Source organism: Culex pipiens, chromosome 1 (genome assembly GCF_016801865.2).
Source record: "Culex pipiens pallens isolate TS chromosome 1, TS_CPP_V2, whole genome shotgun sequence".
In the NCBI taxonomy this organism is placed as follows: Eukaryota; Metazoa; Arthropoda; class Insecta; order Diptera; family Culicidae; genus Culex; species Culex pipiens.
In genome coordinates, this window is record NC_068937.1 from 19160291 (window position 1) to 19175892 (window position 15602).

Here is a 15602-nt window from a genome sequence, read left to right on the forward strand (position 1 = left end):
GAGTGCTGTTCTGAGGAATTCGGGCAGTTAGTTCTGCAAACCCTAGTGTGACAAGGCAACCGTGCCGGTTTAGTGCAAGTGGAGCTTAAACAGTTCGAAACAGTTGAAACAAACGATACAAGTGCAGATTTTGTCTGATTGAAAAGTACAGCATTTGAAACGATTTTAATCGACATTTTTCAAAATAGTCTAAGCTTAAACCATTATGGCTGCTTCATCGTTAGGCACCCAATTGCTGCAGGCCATTCAGTTGCGGAATCATTCAGTTATTGAGAATCTGCTGATCGAAGGTGCCGATCCAAACTTTCAGATTGATGAACCTGATGGAGGAAAGTATTCGCTTCTACACATTGCGGTGGAATCGTCCAATGTGACGTCGGTGATCATTCTTCTAAAGTATGGTGCAAAATTTGTCAAACGTGTCAACGGCGGAGAAACACCACGGGAAATGGCCAGCATCGCAGGTCAGCTCTACGAGAGTACTGCTCTACAACGTCTTGCTATTTGTGGATTGTTTGATGAAAAACGTTACTTAATCCACCTTTAGGTGGTTGGTGCCTTCCTCACATTCATATTCAGGTTTTTAATGGTGCACACCCGAAATGTCAAAATCACGCAGTGGTAACAAAATTACAAAAAAAGTGCCATTCATCTTTTTTTAAAAACGTGGGTTTTATAGAAAACCTAGATGTATGGGTATCAAAGATCGGAAATTTTATGCCCTTTCCGATGCCACATATGTTGACTTGTGAATCGTGGACCGGTTCAGAAGCCGGCGGATTTTCCGACGACGTAATTCAGGGTTGGTACGAAATTCTTTCGATACAAAGACCCACAAAACGGTGTTATACCCACACCAGAATGTTTATTTATATGGTTTATTTGTATGGTAATATATTGACATTTAGTTAAATTGAAAGTTCGCAAAATTAAATTTAGATAAGTTTTATATAGAATTTCCAAGGTTATATAATTTTTTATACTAAGTAATTAGTTATCTTTATATTCAATCCAAATTATCTTTTAATCAGTCAAGGATGCCTATTTGGAGTTGGGAGACTGAATTTGTGGTAATTTGTCAACAAATAACATTATTTATGTTAATTTTTCGAAAGGTGTACAAACTTTTTTTGCACCTTTTTTGATTTCTGTAATAGTATTTGTTATATAACTTTTTATGGAAATCATTTTTCATGAGCTTTTTATAGCAAAATGTTCGGCATGAGTTTCTGAACAAAACGTAGTACCAGGTTTCTATCATACTTTAAATTGTTTACATCCAGAGTTTTTTTTTGAAAAGGTCCTATAAGCTATTGTCTTTCATATGTTTATAGGACCTAATCAAAAAAAAGTCGAGACATGTTTCATCACAAAATGTGCCCAAGGGGTGTAAATACTTTTTTTACATACTGTACGTGTAGGCGGGTCTAGGAATTTGAATTTAGAAGTTCGTTTTTCGAGTGATTTTATTGCATTTCAGCAGAAATTTTGATATGATGAAATGTGTATTTTTTTCAAAAAGGTCCAATAAACCAAATTGTAATTTTTTGCTTCTTTAAGTGTATTTAAAACCACCAGTGTTCAGCAACATACAAAAAAAAGGATTTTGAGAAAAATATTATGTAAAATTGTGTAAAGAGTATCAAAAGTCTAACCAGGATCACCGCGAATTTTGGCTCAAAATATGTTTAGAACGCTGGAAATTCACAGAACAGAAATAAACTCAATAAACTCAGTGTGCGAAAATTTCAACCGTTATTATTTGTTCTGTTCTACTAGTCAACACTAGGTGTCGCATGGTGTGAATTAACCGAATTGACCAAATTATACGCTCATTTTGTGCTCTTCATTTCACAGTGCAGCAAACGCCAGTCATGTTGAATGTTTTGACAATTAATTAAATTAATTTAATTATCGCGAAAAATATTATTGGTCTCGTTAGAAAGTTTTGAGAATTTTTTAACTTTCGGCGCAAGTATTTCAGCTTTTTAATGACTAAGGTAAGTGTGATGAACTTTTGTTAAAATATGTAATTATGTCAGAAGAGTGCTATCAACTATAGTGGATCAATTCTCAAATTAAATATAAATTTTGAATCCTTAATTCCGGCTAGGAAGAGCTGTACCGTCCACCTTCGAGCAGGAGCCGCATCGATACACCAACGGTGCTGTTCCGGGACGGGCAACCATTGGCCAGTATGGGTGTGGAGCGGGGTTGGATCGACGAAGCCGACCTGAATGCGGTAGTCGAGCCGGGTGGCAAGATCCAGATTATTTTCGGCACGCGGGTGTTCCGGTGGCGCGCATGGATGGAAGAAGGAGAACCAAGAGGATAGCACTCCGCTCATTGTGATCTCGATGGCGCAGATCATAATTCTTGAATCTCTGGACTGTCGAGCAATCAAACGCGGGTGATTAAATGTTGTCAATCTGCTCCCGCAGAAACACTCGCTTTATAAAAATAAAGTGGAAATAAATAGTTATTTCAGCATGAACATGGTGTTTTTAGTGCACCCAAAAATCCAATTAGAAAATTTACATTTAATTTTACGGCCCGTTCGAGTGAAAATGGGTAAAATCTTCAAAAATATCACTCAAAACACGCCCACCGGGAACATGACCAGCACACGGCCGCAACGACTTTTTGTTTACGCTGAGATCCTGCCTCAAAAAAGTGTGTAAATGAAACTGAAGTGCTTATAAATTTTGATAGGATTATCAGATCTTCAATGTGATATGCTCATTCAAATGGTCTTTCAATTATCCAGCTAACGATAGGTCGCATGATGGACCCGGACAACATTTTATTAAAAATATCCGAGATCCGGCCTCCCAAAAGTGAATAAATAACATTTAATTGCTAAGAACATTTCATAGGGTTATCAGATCTTTGATGTTTTAGGCTCATTTGAAAGGCTTTTCAATTATCTAACTAACGACGGGTCGCATGTTGGACTCGGACACCATTTTCATCGAATTATCTGCGATCCGGCCTCCCAAAAGTCTATAAAAAACACTTAAGTGACCATAACTTTTGAAAGGGTAGTCAGATCTTCAATGTTTTGGGCTCGTTGGAAAGGTCTTTTGATTACCCATCTAATGATGTGTCGTATGATAGATCCGGACAACGTTTTCATCAAAATATATGAGATCCGGCCTCTAAAATGTGTACAAATGATACTTAAGTGCTCATAACTTTTGATAGGGCTATCAGATCTTCAATGTTTTGGGCTTGTTGGAAAGGTCTTTTGATTACCTATCCAACGATGGGTAGCATGATAGATCCGGACAACTTTTTCATCAAAATATTTGAGATCCGGCCTCTGAAATGTGTACAAATGACACTTAAGTGCTCATAACTTTTGATAGGGTTATCAGATCTTCAATGTTTTGGGCTCATTAGAAAGGTCTTTCAAATACCTTTCTAAAAATGTATGATCAGACGGGTTTTCTTACAAAAACCACCCTTTTTACAATCTTTCAAACTTTAGCCAGAATTGTTTTTTTAGCATAACTTTTGAAATACTTAACAAAACTTCATAATAGTTAATATAGGTCTTGTGGGACCCTAAGACGGATCGAATGAGACCAGAACGGCCCAAATCGGTTCAGCCAGTCCGGAGATAATCGAGTGCATTTTTTTCGGTGCACGGACTTACAGACATACACACGCACAGACATTTGCTCAGAATTTGATTCTGAGTCGATAGGTATACGTGAAGGTAGGTCTACGAGGTCGAATTAAGAAGTTCATTTTTCGAGTGATTTTATAGCCTTTCCTCAGTAAGGTGAGGAAGGCAATGACACCAGAAGAGCTATCAAAACTTCCGGAAGATTTTAAAAACATTGTAGCAGGTATGGGAATAACAAGATTCCGTCGGGAATATCTAGCAGCACAAGCTATTTGGGAAGAGTTGAAGAAAAGTTCAATTTCAAAATTTAAATTGATGGTAAAACAAATTTTGAACAAAGATTTAATTAACAACGATAGAAAGCAAATTTGTAAATTTTTGCAGACTATTATTTTCTGTGATTCAGTTGATTTTGATAAATTTAAAAAAAAAGGATTTGTTCTATTTGATTTAATCACACCACAAAATTTTCAGGACAGACAAACTTGTTACGCATTACTATTAGGCTTTGTGGAACGATGCTTAAGTGAAGAATCCTGTAAAATTGTAAACTATATCAATTCATTGTCTGCAGATAAGAAATATTCATTGTTACAAACAGCTGCCATGATGGGGTACAAAAAGCTTGTGGATAAATCTACATCGACGTTAAAGCCAAGTTATCTTAAGTATGAAAAGGAAATAAGCTGTTCCCCTCTTTATTTGGCCATCACCCAACATCATTATGATATCGTGAAAATTCATTTAGTTTTTTTTTGGCACTACATGAACTGGTTTGATCTTTCTATGCGCCTGTTGGAAGAAAAACAATATCAAGCCATTCTAACACTTCTCAAAATGGAATTTTCAGAGCTCGGTAAACCAAACGACGAAGGAATATTCCCTTTATACCGAGCAATTGAACTTGGTGGAATCCCACAAAACGTTATCGAAGCTCTGATGGACGTTACTGACGTGGACTTATACAACAAAAATCAGTTTAAAACTCTGCACCGCGATTTCCCAAGTTGGGATCCGCCACTTTTGAATTATTTTTTCAAAAAGGGATTTTATTTTCCAATTGGAAAATATATGTTTGTAGATTTTGATGATCACAATTACTTTTCAAAGGTAAATGCATTGGTCTTTATTAAAAAGTTTCGAACATCTCAAGATTTAAAATATTCATTATCTGTAAATGTTTTCAATCCGATGTGGGTCAATCAAATGCAAATAATGTGTGAAAACGGTGTGGGATTTCATCACAATTCACTCAAACAAATTAAAATAATAAACTGTGTACTAAAAGCATTTACCCAAGTAGCAAGAGAAACATCGCTCTTTATTTTGTTGTTCAACAATTGCTGCATAAGTGTTTTTATTCGTTAATTATTGAACAAGTTTCAACAAATTTGGTCAATTGTTCACATTTTGACCAAAAAACCATTGTTCAACATGGCTGTGTAACACAAATGCCAAATCTAGCAACGGATTACGAACAGTTCATTTTGAAGTTTATTCTGACCTCAATGCAACATGCTTGTAGAACTCGAAAAGCAAAATGACATTTGCAGACATGATGTTTCATTTCAGTTTGCTAAACGTGATAACATAGTAGATTTGACCTTTGGCTTCGGCTGGGATTTCTCGTAAACTAGTTGTTTATGTGAAGTTCGCGTTCGTGTTCTAAACACCGAGCACGGACATGTTGACGAAACAAGCAAGGATAGTTCTAAAAATAGAAACAGCTTATGTTCGAAAGAAGTTTTGGCAAACTGTTAGTGAACTTGGTAAAACCTAGCTGACCGCAGACTTCTTATTGACGTTTAGGCCTGCTCATCCAACATAACCCCTCGTGGAAAAAAGCAGACGCGCGCCCGGACTTGACATTTGGAGTGATCTTGAGTTCGATACTTGCCCTGAGCATTCTTCATCAAAAAGGAAAACTGAAAATGCAGCACCGGGAACCAGCAGCAGTAGTAGAGTAGTAGTAGTAGCAAGCGATGTTAGCACTCAAACATAATTGAAAAAAAATCCCAAAGGCATAATTAAGAAATTGAATGATTTTTTATGGTTGATATTTTTTTATTATCCATCATTCATAAATGGCGTATCCCTGTCCAAACTAATAAATTACAAAAAACTGGTAGTTAAATATCGTAAAGCGACATTTTTCACAAATAAAGGATTAAATGAAGAAAAAATAACTTTTGAGCGAACACCTTGAACATATTTTATGAAAAGCCTATTAAACATTCTTGTCTGCCACGATATGTTCTTGAACGGTTATAAAAACGTTTGCCTAACTCCCTCCTGAATCTTAAAGGCAGAATGTTGCTAAACGGTTCTAACGACGTTATCCAACCCGGTTCAGAATCTTATAGTCAAGAGTTCTTATGACATGTTCAACAAACGTTCTCTATGCAAGTATGACGTGCGCTGGTAAAACTTAATTAAACCACGCACATTTCTAACGGGTTAAGAGATGTTCAACAACAGAAAAACGTGCGCTTTTTCCAGCGTTCAAGAGTTCTCAGGGACGTTGGGAAAACATAGTAAATGAGTTCAACAACATGTTCGGAAATCTTTTGGCGAACAAAGTGTGCTACTTGGGTATTTTAGCTAAACAAAATTATAACAACTCGCTAGATTTATTTTTAAAGGCAGTCGTCGCTGATCACAGGTGTTTTTATTTTAACTTTTATCCGCCAGTTGAAGGATTTGAAGACAGTACGACTTGTTCCATAAGATTTCTTGACAGGCTAGGTATAAAATTCGGCACTGAAATGAACTATGATGATGTAGCAACCCGCTTCCAAAATACCGATACCGATGAAACAACAGTACCATCATCAGGGGTGACATTGGGTCTGGGCGGTGAGATTGGGTCATACAACAATGCAGAAATTTGTATGACCCAATCTCACCCCCCAGACCCAATGTCACCCCCGATGACGGTAGGTATCAACGATTTTGTGACTGAAATGCTCGCTTGTGGAGCAACACAATTGCTGTTTCATTTTTTTATAGAAATGAATGAAAAAAACATACCAAATTACGAGAAGCTTTTGGAACTATCCAAGAAGGTATCCGAATTAGTACAATTCTATGAAAAATTGCACAAGCACTGGCTAGAGGTCATGGATGCCATCATAGATGGATCTGAACAAAATGTTCGCAAAGCATTGCTAGATATTGACGATCGGAATCTTCGCAAGGTTGTCCTCAACAGCGTAGACAATAAACTTGGCTCTCCGCTTCATCAGTCGGTTTTGAAGGGTGATATCAATGTGACAAAAATTCTGCTCGAACAGGGAGCACATCCCAATTTGCAGGCCGCGGTACAATTTAAAACAAATTATTATCTACAGTTATATTTATATGCAGAAGAAACAATGCCCATTCATTTAGCCGTAACGATGGGTCACTTGGAACTCGTTAAGTTACTAGTAAAAAACGAAACTAACATAAATGCCAAAACTGATGGTAAACAACTCATGCAAATTACAAAGTCCCGTGGTTTCATTGACATTGAACAATATTTAGTGAGCATGGGCGCTGAACGGTCCATCAGACAAGCCGAATCATCTCATTCAAAGCTATGGAAAAACATCAAACGCATATGGCGTAAAAATGACAGCTTTTGAAGTCAAAAGCTAGCGTTGTTGCTAACAGTGAATGATGCCACCCCCTAAAAATTCCAAATTATTCCTCAAGCTGTTTTGGCATCACTATCAGCTAGCATGGTCGCCCTCGCTGCGGTAGCAGAAATTGCTGCAAGTGTAGGGCAATCAACTCTTCAAATTTGACTAAAATGGTGATGATTTTTTTTGTTCGTCATCAGCACTCAGCAACTACAATTATCTCGCCTGAATATTCATGCCTCAAATACAACTGCTCTTCTCTCCTTATTGAAACTCTCAGCGCCGAACATAGCAGAACACGTTTTCACACACCCGCGATTGACATTTTCCTTTTCTCTCTCATTCCCGCTTACACGCTCATCCTACCGCAACAGCGTTTAACCACAAAACGAATTTCGCAAACGCAGTGGTCGGCCCCTAATCGCCATCTCGCGTTCACTCTTGCAGTTTTCGAAGAGATTGAGAGACTCAGCGGTGAGCGCGCATAGTCGAGGAAGGTGGCATTATATTATTTTATTCAATTTTTTTCAAAATTAGCCCAAATTTGGCCCGCTGATCGAAAACTCTGGTATTTTGAAGGTTGATTTTTTATATTTTTACTTCACTTCTTGTTGGGGCCAAATCCCCCAACTGGATTCTGCGGGTGGACTGTATTTTCGTTTCTGAGTGATAAAAACACTGGGGCTTGCTTTTTTACCTTTTACTTCTAAAAAACTCTTGAATTCCTGATTTTTATTATCACTACGCGACGTGTCTCGTTCGCGTCTCGAAACGGAGTGAAAACTCTGTTTCTCTCCCTCTCCGCTCGTTCGTTTGCGCGCGCTTCTACTTCGCGCCGTTTTCGTCGTTGCGTCGTTTCACGCTGTCACGTTGGCAACGCCGTCGCTCACAGCGACGCAGGGCTGGACTCACGCACACTGGGTGACAGTTGCGCAAATCTGGGCAGAACATACGGCGTCGTGCCGAACACTTCTCTTCTCTTTGAAAGGCAGCCCAAAATCTAGCAAAAGGTAGATTCTGTACCAAAGCAATGCTAAATAAAATATGACTGTCTATTGGATCTATAAGCCACCAGATTGAGCCCGGCAGTGGACAAAAATTTTCCCAGTTTGAACAACCTTATCTGGGTTCTTTATCTTACAATCTGTTTCTGGGAAAATGGAACACCCAATCATCGATCTGAGGATTCGTTTACGATAGTACACGAAAAAAAAAATATTTGAAAAATTGGAAGACATTTAGTTGTATCATTGCCGATGTTGGCGATAGAAAATTAGTAATCGTTTACCTTTTTAGTAGCGACGGCATTTGATAGGTTAAACTTTCAGTTTATAAATAATGTAACGCTAGGAGAACTTGTAGCAATGCTAAAACACCACCAAACCACCAACACCAAAAATAAGGCGACATTGTTGATTGTTCAAAATATTTCGAATAAAGAAAGTTCAGAAATAATTCAAAAACTGCGTATTAATCATAATCTGTATTGAAACTCCAGACCTACGGTTTCGGTACATCTAACGTCCACCTTGGTTGCGGCTTAATCGAGATCTACATCACCGGGACAACGCCAGTGTTCGACGTAAGTTTCCATTTATTATACAGTCCATACTCGATTATCCGAAGGCCTCGGAAAAATTTCACTTCGGATAATCGAATCACGAAAAAAAATTCGTTGTCTAATTTTGTATTGTAGAGCTTAAGATTTTTGTTCGTGATTCGATTATCCGAAGTCCAATACAAACCTCCGGATAATGGAAACTCCGGATAATCGAGTCTGGACTGTAGCTTCGTGAGTTCTCTTTTTTTATCCGTTTCTATCATCCCTTGTCCTTTCCTCGTCCACGAACACTCGCCAAAGATTCTGTTGCTGTCTCAAAAAACCACAATAAAAGAACGCGAGAGGGGATTTGGAAACCGAGCTCGCATTACGTACCGTGAATGTGCGAATGAGAAAGAAAAAGTGAATATCACACGGTGTAAACACGATCGGCAATTCTTTTTGCTGATAATTTCGCGACGGTGCAGTGAAAGTGAGAAGATGAGATTTCGGGCATGATAATTTTAGTCGTATATTTTGTATTTTTTTCTTAACAGAGCAATTCTCAACGAAATTGGTCTTTTTTTATTTTTATTTTTGTATTTTTTTAATCCGGCTGAAACTTTTTTCTTGCCTGCGGTATGCCCAAAGAAGCCATTTTGCATCATTAGTTTGTCCATATAATTTTCCATACAAATTTGGCATCTTTCCATACAAAAAAGATATATGAAAATTAAAAAATCTGTATCTTTTGAAGGATTTTTTTGTTCGATTTGGTGTCCTGGGCAAAGTTGTAGGTATGGATAAGGACTACACTGAAATTTTTTTTTTTTTAGTTGAATTTTAATTTTACTTCTTGTCACTTAAACATGATTTGCAAAAAAAAAAACACTATTTTTTTAATTTTCTGATATGTTTGAAGGGACATGACATCAAATGCCAACTTTTCATAAATTTCCAGAACGGTCAAAAAATCTTTGACCAATTTTTGAATCCATACTACTTTTTTCAAAATATAGCCATTTTTAGGTAACTTTTTTGAAAGTAGTCGCATTATTGATTTTTTAAAAATGAGTGTCCATGTTGATACGACCCTTATTTGCAGTGATATTGCCATGCAAAGGTTTAAAAACAGTAAAATTGATGTTTTCTAAGTCTCATCCAAACAACCCACCATTTTCTAATGTCGATATCGAAGCAACTAATGGTCCGATTTTCAATGTTTAGGTATGAAACATTCGTGAAATTTACCGATCTTTTCGAAAACAATATTTTCTTTTTTAATAAAGACTAACATTTCAAAAGGGCGTAGTATTGAATGTTTAGAACTATTTAATTTATACTAAATAATCTTAAGTATTCTCTGAGTAAAATGTCTTTTTTAATTAAACAAAATAATTGACAATGTATTTCTGAAAATAAAAACCCGATTAAATATCACCAGAGGTGAAATAGAGCCTTTCTTACAAAATGATGAAACTCCGAGAAATATATTGGTGCCATTAATTTTTCAAAAACATAATGATACCATCCAGTGAGAATTTTACCTAAAGCTTCGAATCTTTTTAGGCTAAACCTCAAATGCCATTTTCTTTTAATTTCAGAAGTACATTATTTGTCGCAAGACATTTAAATTTAATTAAGAAAAACATATTGGATTGACATTATTAGAAAAAAAATAAAGGGTACTCAGTCTATAATGTTAGTCTATGATTAACTTTAAAAAAATATGTATCGCTATTGCACTTTGTCGATCAATTATGAGAAGCCAGAAAGAACACTTTCACGCGCAGCGTAAAACGCGCAAGCGTAAAAGCGCTGGCGTTGAAGCTTCGACTTGACGACATGTCGAGCTTTTGAGCGAGAACGATCCGGGACTTCGAATTTGATGTTCAGTATATGATTTTGTATAAATCCAAAAATTTAATAGGAAAAAATAGGGTAAAAATAAGACGAAAAACGCTAAAATCGCTAAATCTCTGGAAATACATTTTGGAAAAGCTTCAAATTTTGGGCCCAAACAGTTTATGACGCATGTTTTCGAATGGCTTTTTGTTTGAAACTGAATTCTTTAAATTTGATAGTGTTATCTGTAAAATAGTCCAAAAAATATCTCTAAAAATGGCTTTGACCACATTTACTGGTCGAAAATTGTGAATCGAAAAATAAAATGTTCGTCTCTGACCCTACGGCTACAGATCTGATTTATAAAAATTGTGGGTTTTACGAGCGGTTTTCCAGTGATGGAAGACACAAATTTTTAAGAGCGGATACAGACATCGCTCATGTATTTCAGAAAAAGAGCTCTCAAAAATCAGACTTTGAGTTCCGGGTTTCGGGCCAAAATTCAATCGAAAGAGCGCATCTAAACCTTCAATTTAGTAATAGGATTTTTTCCTGGGACGAATCCTCGCCGTGCACGATTTTTTTGAGATTTCTGAAAAAAGCGTTTTTCCAAAAGCAAACCTTAAACCTTTCTTTTGTAAGAAAGGCAAAAAAGTGTATTCATAATAATTCCTATTTAAAATGTATAAAAAAAAATCAGTAATAATTTAGAATTTTTTTTAAATTTGTTTCCAACATTCTCCTAGCTTATGTAATACAAGAACTGTCCTTCAAGCAGTGTACAGTGAGTGGTCTGCTGTGAGCGGTGACCACTGCACTAGTCCCAGGACCCCAGCAGGTACCAGATGATGGTGGCGACGGTGATGCGACCAGTTGTTACCAGTTCGATGGCCATGCTCACCAGCCAAAGGCAAAAGTTGTCCAATTAAGAGCAAGATTCCCGCTCCACACACTTTTTGCAAGGTTTATGTTGTGAATTTTGTTTTTCAACTATTTAATTTTCAATTGCACTCTTAAAAAATATTCAGTTTGAAAAAAAAACTATTTATTTAATGACTTTTGGAGTACATACCATGTTATTTTTTAAGAATTTTGTTTGAAATTTAGCTATTTTAATTTTTATTTTGTTTTCAAAGTGTCCAAATCCTGGAATGTTTACATTGAAAGTAGTCTACAACTTCAGACCGGGCAGAAGAAACTACCACCGATCGTTGAGAAAGAATCCACAACGCCATTCAGCCGTGTCCATCGATGCTGTTACCCGCCGCCGACCACCGCGTTTTTTATGCTCAATTGCTGCGCGTGTTAGGAATCTGTCAGCTCGTTGTGTAATTACATATCGCCGCCGCCGACTCAGAAGTGAAGTTTATCCATACATCATAGTCGCAACCCCCTCCGCTTGGTGTTGAATAAAATATGCCATGCGAATTGGCCGCATCGGTGAAGAATTTTCGGACGATGTACCTATTTTCGACCCATTTGTACCTATTTTCGACCTAACGAAATTTTGTCAATTTCAATAGCAGAAACTTAAAGTAATCAAAATCAACTTAAATTTAGGTCGAAAATAGGTACCTCCCCCCCTCTATACGACCCTCGAAGAGCCCCGAGGATGACAGCCTTGACGATTGGTCGGTCGGTTGCAAGAAGAGCAATTGAGCAGTTTCTGATCGGGGGGCAATTTACTTTTTTTTCTTCTTCGCTCATTCTTTACACACACAGAAAAAAATATGTGAATTTACTCGACACGGAAAAAATGAATCACATGTAAACTCAGTTGATGTAAACTTGAGATTCGACGTAAACGGTTGAATCACACGTAAAATCATGTTTTTACGTATAATTTGTTGCAAATTTACATCAAATTGCATTTAAATTTAAATGTTTAATGACGTGCAAAAGTGTTACATCATAAATGATGTAACATTCGGAAATATTTTTTTGTGTGCAGTTGAAGTACTTTGTAAGACTTCTATGTGCTTACTGCTGGGACGATGTAAGGCGGTTCAGTTTACTACGGGTGTGATTAGCAAGCGATTATATCTCGATTGACTGCTAATCGGTTAATCTGGTAATTATGGCACGGTTCTGGCGCGTTGCACCGTATAATCCGCTGCAAATGGGATTAGGAGCGAGGCAGAGCGGGGAGACACAAATCGTTAATCATAGGAATTTAGCTGTTTGAGGGATGGAGACACGTTTTGTAAATCAGAACGACTGTCTCGAATTTGAGACTTTTTAAATTTAAGTTTGACGAAACTAATAAACCTTCTACTGTTATTCTGTGCTTCTGTTTTTTTATGTGTTTTTCCTTTTTTTCTGTTCTTCTATTCTTCTGCTCTCCTGCTCTTCTGCTCTTCTGCTCCACTGCCTTATGTTCTTCTGCTCTTCTGTTCTTCTGTTCTTCTGCTCTTCTGCTTTTCTGCTCTTCTGCTCGTCTGCTCTTCTGCTTTTCTGTTCTTCTGCTCCTCTGCTCTTCTGCTCTTCTGCTCTTCTACTCTGTTGCTCTTCTGCTCTTCTACACTTCTATTCTGTTGCTCTTCTGCTCTTCTCCTCTTCTGCTCTTCTGCTCTTCTGCTTTTCTGTTTTTCTGCTCTTCTGTCCAGTATTCAGAATTCCTGCAATTTTGACTTGATATTAAAGTTTCTCATATTTTCTAAAACAAGTCATATTAAATCTTCAAATCTTCCTGCCCAGTCCTGCACACTCATCAAATCCCTCCTTGCGCTCTCATCGAAAGCAATCGATCCAGATTTACAACCCAATTTAGTCTAATAGTCTGCTCCTTTCACGCTCTCTCTCTCACTCCTCAAGAAACAACTCCCACATTCCTTCCGAGACAAATCTCTAATCTGCTTTGGTCTAACTAACTAAACTACGCACGCACACACACACAACACGTGTAGTACTTCGTGCAACGGGTCTTATACACCACAGAGAGTCAGGGCAAAGACACAAGACTTGTGCACTTCATCAACCAACCAACCAGCTCAAACTCCAGCTCCTCTCCTGCTCCTGGAGTTAATGATTGGCCTGGCAGCATCGTCTTGGTGAGCTGCTTCCCCTTAAGGTGCATTAAGGTCTTCGAACGAGGACGGCCAGCAGCAGGATTTTACTAAATTCTTATCATTGATTTATTGTGTGGGGGGCGGGGTGGGGTCAAGCGGTCACTTTGCGATTTCGGGTTGAGCTGACTTGCCCGTTTGACCCCGGTGGTCCCTTCAGGAAGGAATCTCCTATACAGATACCGGCAGTGATATCATCTCAGCAGCTACTCAATCTTGGCTTGGGTTGAAGAAGGAGCTTGGGCCTGCTTTCAATGGGGTTAAGTCCTTCTAACCTCACAAGTCAAGAAGAGCAACCGGGAGGCTACACACGGCATCCATTTTTCATAAGCAAATCTTAAATCTCATAAGAACCACCACCATCAGGGGGATGTCGTTCGTCGTTGTTTGGCCTTTTCCTTGGAAGGAGGGGGGTTCAAAACTATGGTCTGAAGAATTTTGGGCGAGAAGTCGTCCAGAGAGGTAAGAAAAAAAACTTGTTTGGGTGGGACTCGAACCCAGGTCGTGTCGATTACCACTTTTGGACTTACGCCCTTACCATCAGGGCTACACTGACCAACGAGCGGAACAGCGGCAAAACGGCAGGACACCAGGATCGTTATGAAATCAATCATTTTAGGAGAATCGCTCGTAATTTGCCTTTAATTCGGTTGTTTTTCTTCGTTTAAAGTCGTCACGGTCCCAAGTACGCCACTGGCTCATCTTATTCGGCCATAAAAGCTGGCATCTTTTCTCCAATTTTGTCCCCCTCCCTCTCGGATTTCGAAGGGACTCCGAGTACCACGTGTGTCGATTCCTTAACTAATCAAATTGCGACAAAGACACAAGCCGAATAGCTGCTTCTTGCAGGCTGCAAGGATTTTCGGGACTGCTGCACGTTATCGAACTGTGCGCATCTTAATTTTTATTGGCTGCAAAGCTCTTCTGGATACTTCTTACAGACGATTGGAAGACTTTTCTGGACAGATGCATATGCGACAGATTTGCCCCTTTCCGGGCTGTGTTTTGTTAATTAAAATGCATAACATGCAACGGCTGGCACCGAGTCTGTGTGATTTTATTTGAAGTTTTATGGCAGATTGGAACTCTTACAACTGTGAAGAGATGGGACTTTCTCAGAACAAAATAAAAATTGAAAAAAAAAACTCTCAACATTGTTTTTAGGAATTTATTTATTTATTTTAAAATATTTTATTCTAATTAACCTAATTTTAATATGCTGACCCCGCCCAAAACTAAACATTCGCCTAGTTCCTTGTCATCTTATTTGCTAGAACAATCTGTTCTCAACCTTAAGATTTTCAATTAACCGAAAAAAAAACTCGTGCCGGAAATGTCTCACGAATGTGCTCGGCACGCGGTCGGGGGTGCGGTCTCAAATCGCAGATTTGGCGCCACTCTAAACCCTCAAATGGCCATTTTTTTTTTTTGTTAAAAATTGACAAAATTTGAAAATTAGTTTTTTAGACGAAGCTGTAGGGGCGCAGGTTTTTTGACGCTAATCCGCGGACTCGGGTTCAAGTCCGAACGCGAAAACTTTTTTTTCTGTTACTCTTGAGGGTTTTCCGAGATGTGTATAAAGGTGCCAACAAGCCAAAGGGCTCAAACCGGGCGTGCGGGTGCCCGCCTGGTTTTAATTTAATTAAGCTATTATTCTTCCGATGGCGTCCCAAAGGCACAAGGAATGAACGTGGACGACCTTGGCAGTTCGTGCCAGAGGGTCTCTCGCGCGATCGCAGGCTTGTAGGTAATTATGGTTTGCTCTTGTGGTTGGTTTTGTGCGCGGAGCGTAGATTTGAATGGAAATTAGATCACGGCAACAGCGTGGATTGTCTTGTCTTCTGGTCGATCGGAAATGAATTGGATCTTTCTGAAGTCTGCTTGTGATTACTGGTTGA

The 15602-nt window shown here is 38.3% G+C and overlaps 2 protein-coding genes across 2 annotated transcripts in view; both read right to left on the reverse strand.

The window, feature by feature from the left end:
* The window catches only part of LOC120415614 (uncharacterized), a 349245-nt gene that overhangs the window by 143854 nt on the left and 189789 nt on the right, over positions 1-15602 (reverse strand). The gene's annotated exons all lie outside the window — the stretch shown is intronic.
* The window catches only part of LOC120415618 (uncharacterized), a 296505-nt gene that overhangs the window by 137074 nt on the left and 143829 nt on the right, over positions 1-15602 (reverse strand). The window lies entirely within an intron of this gene.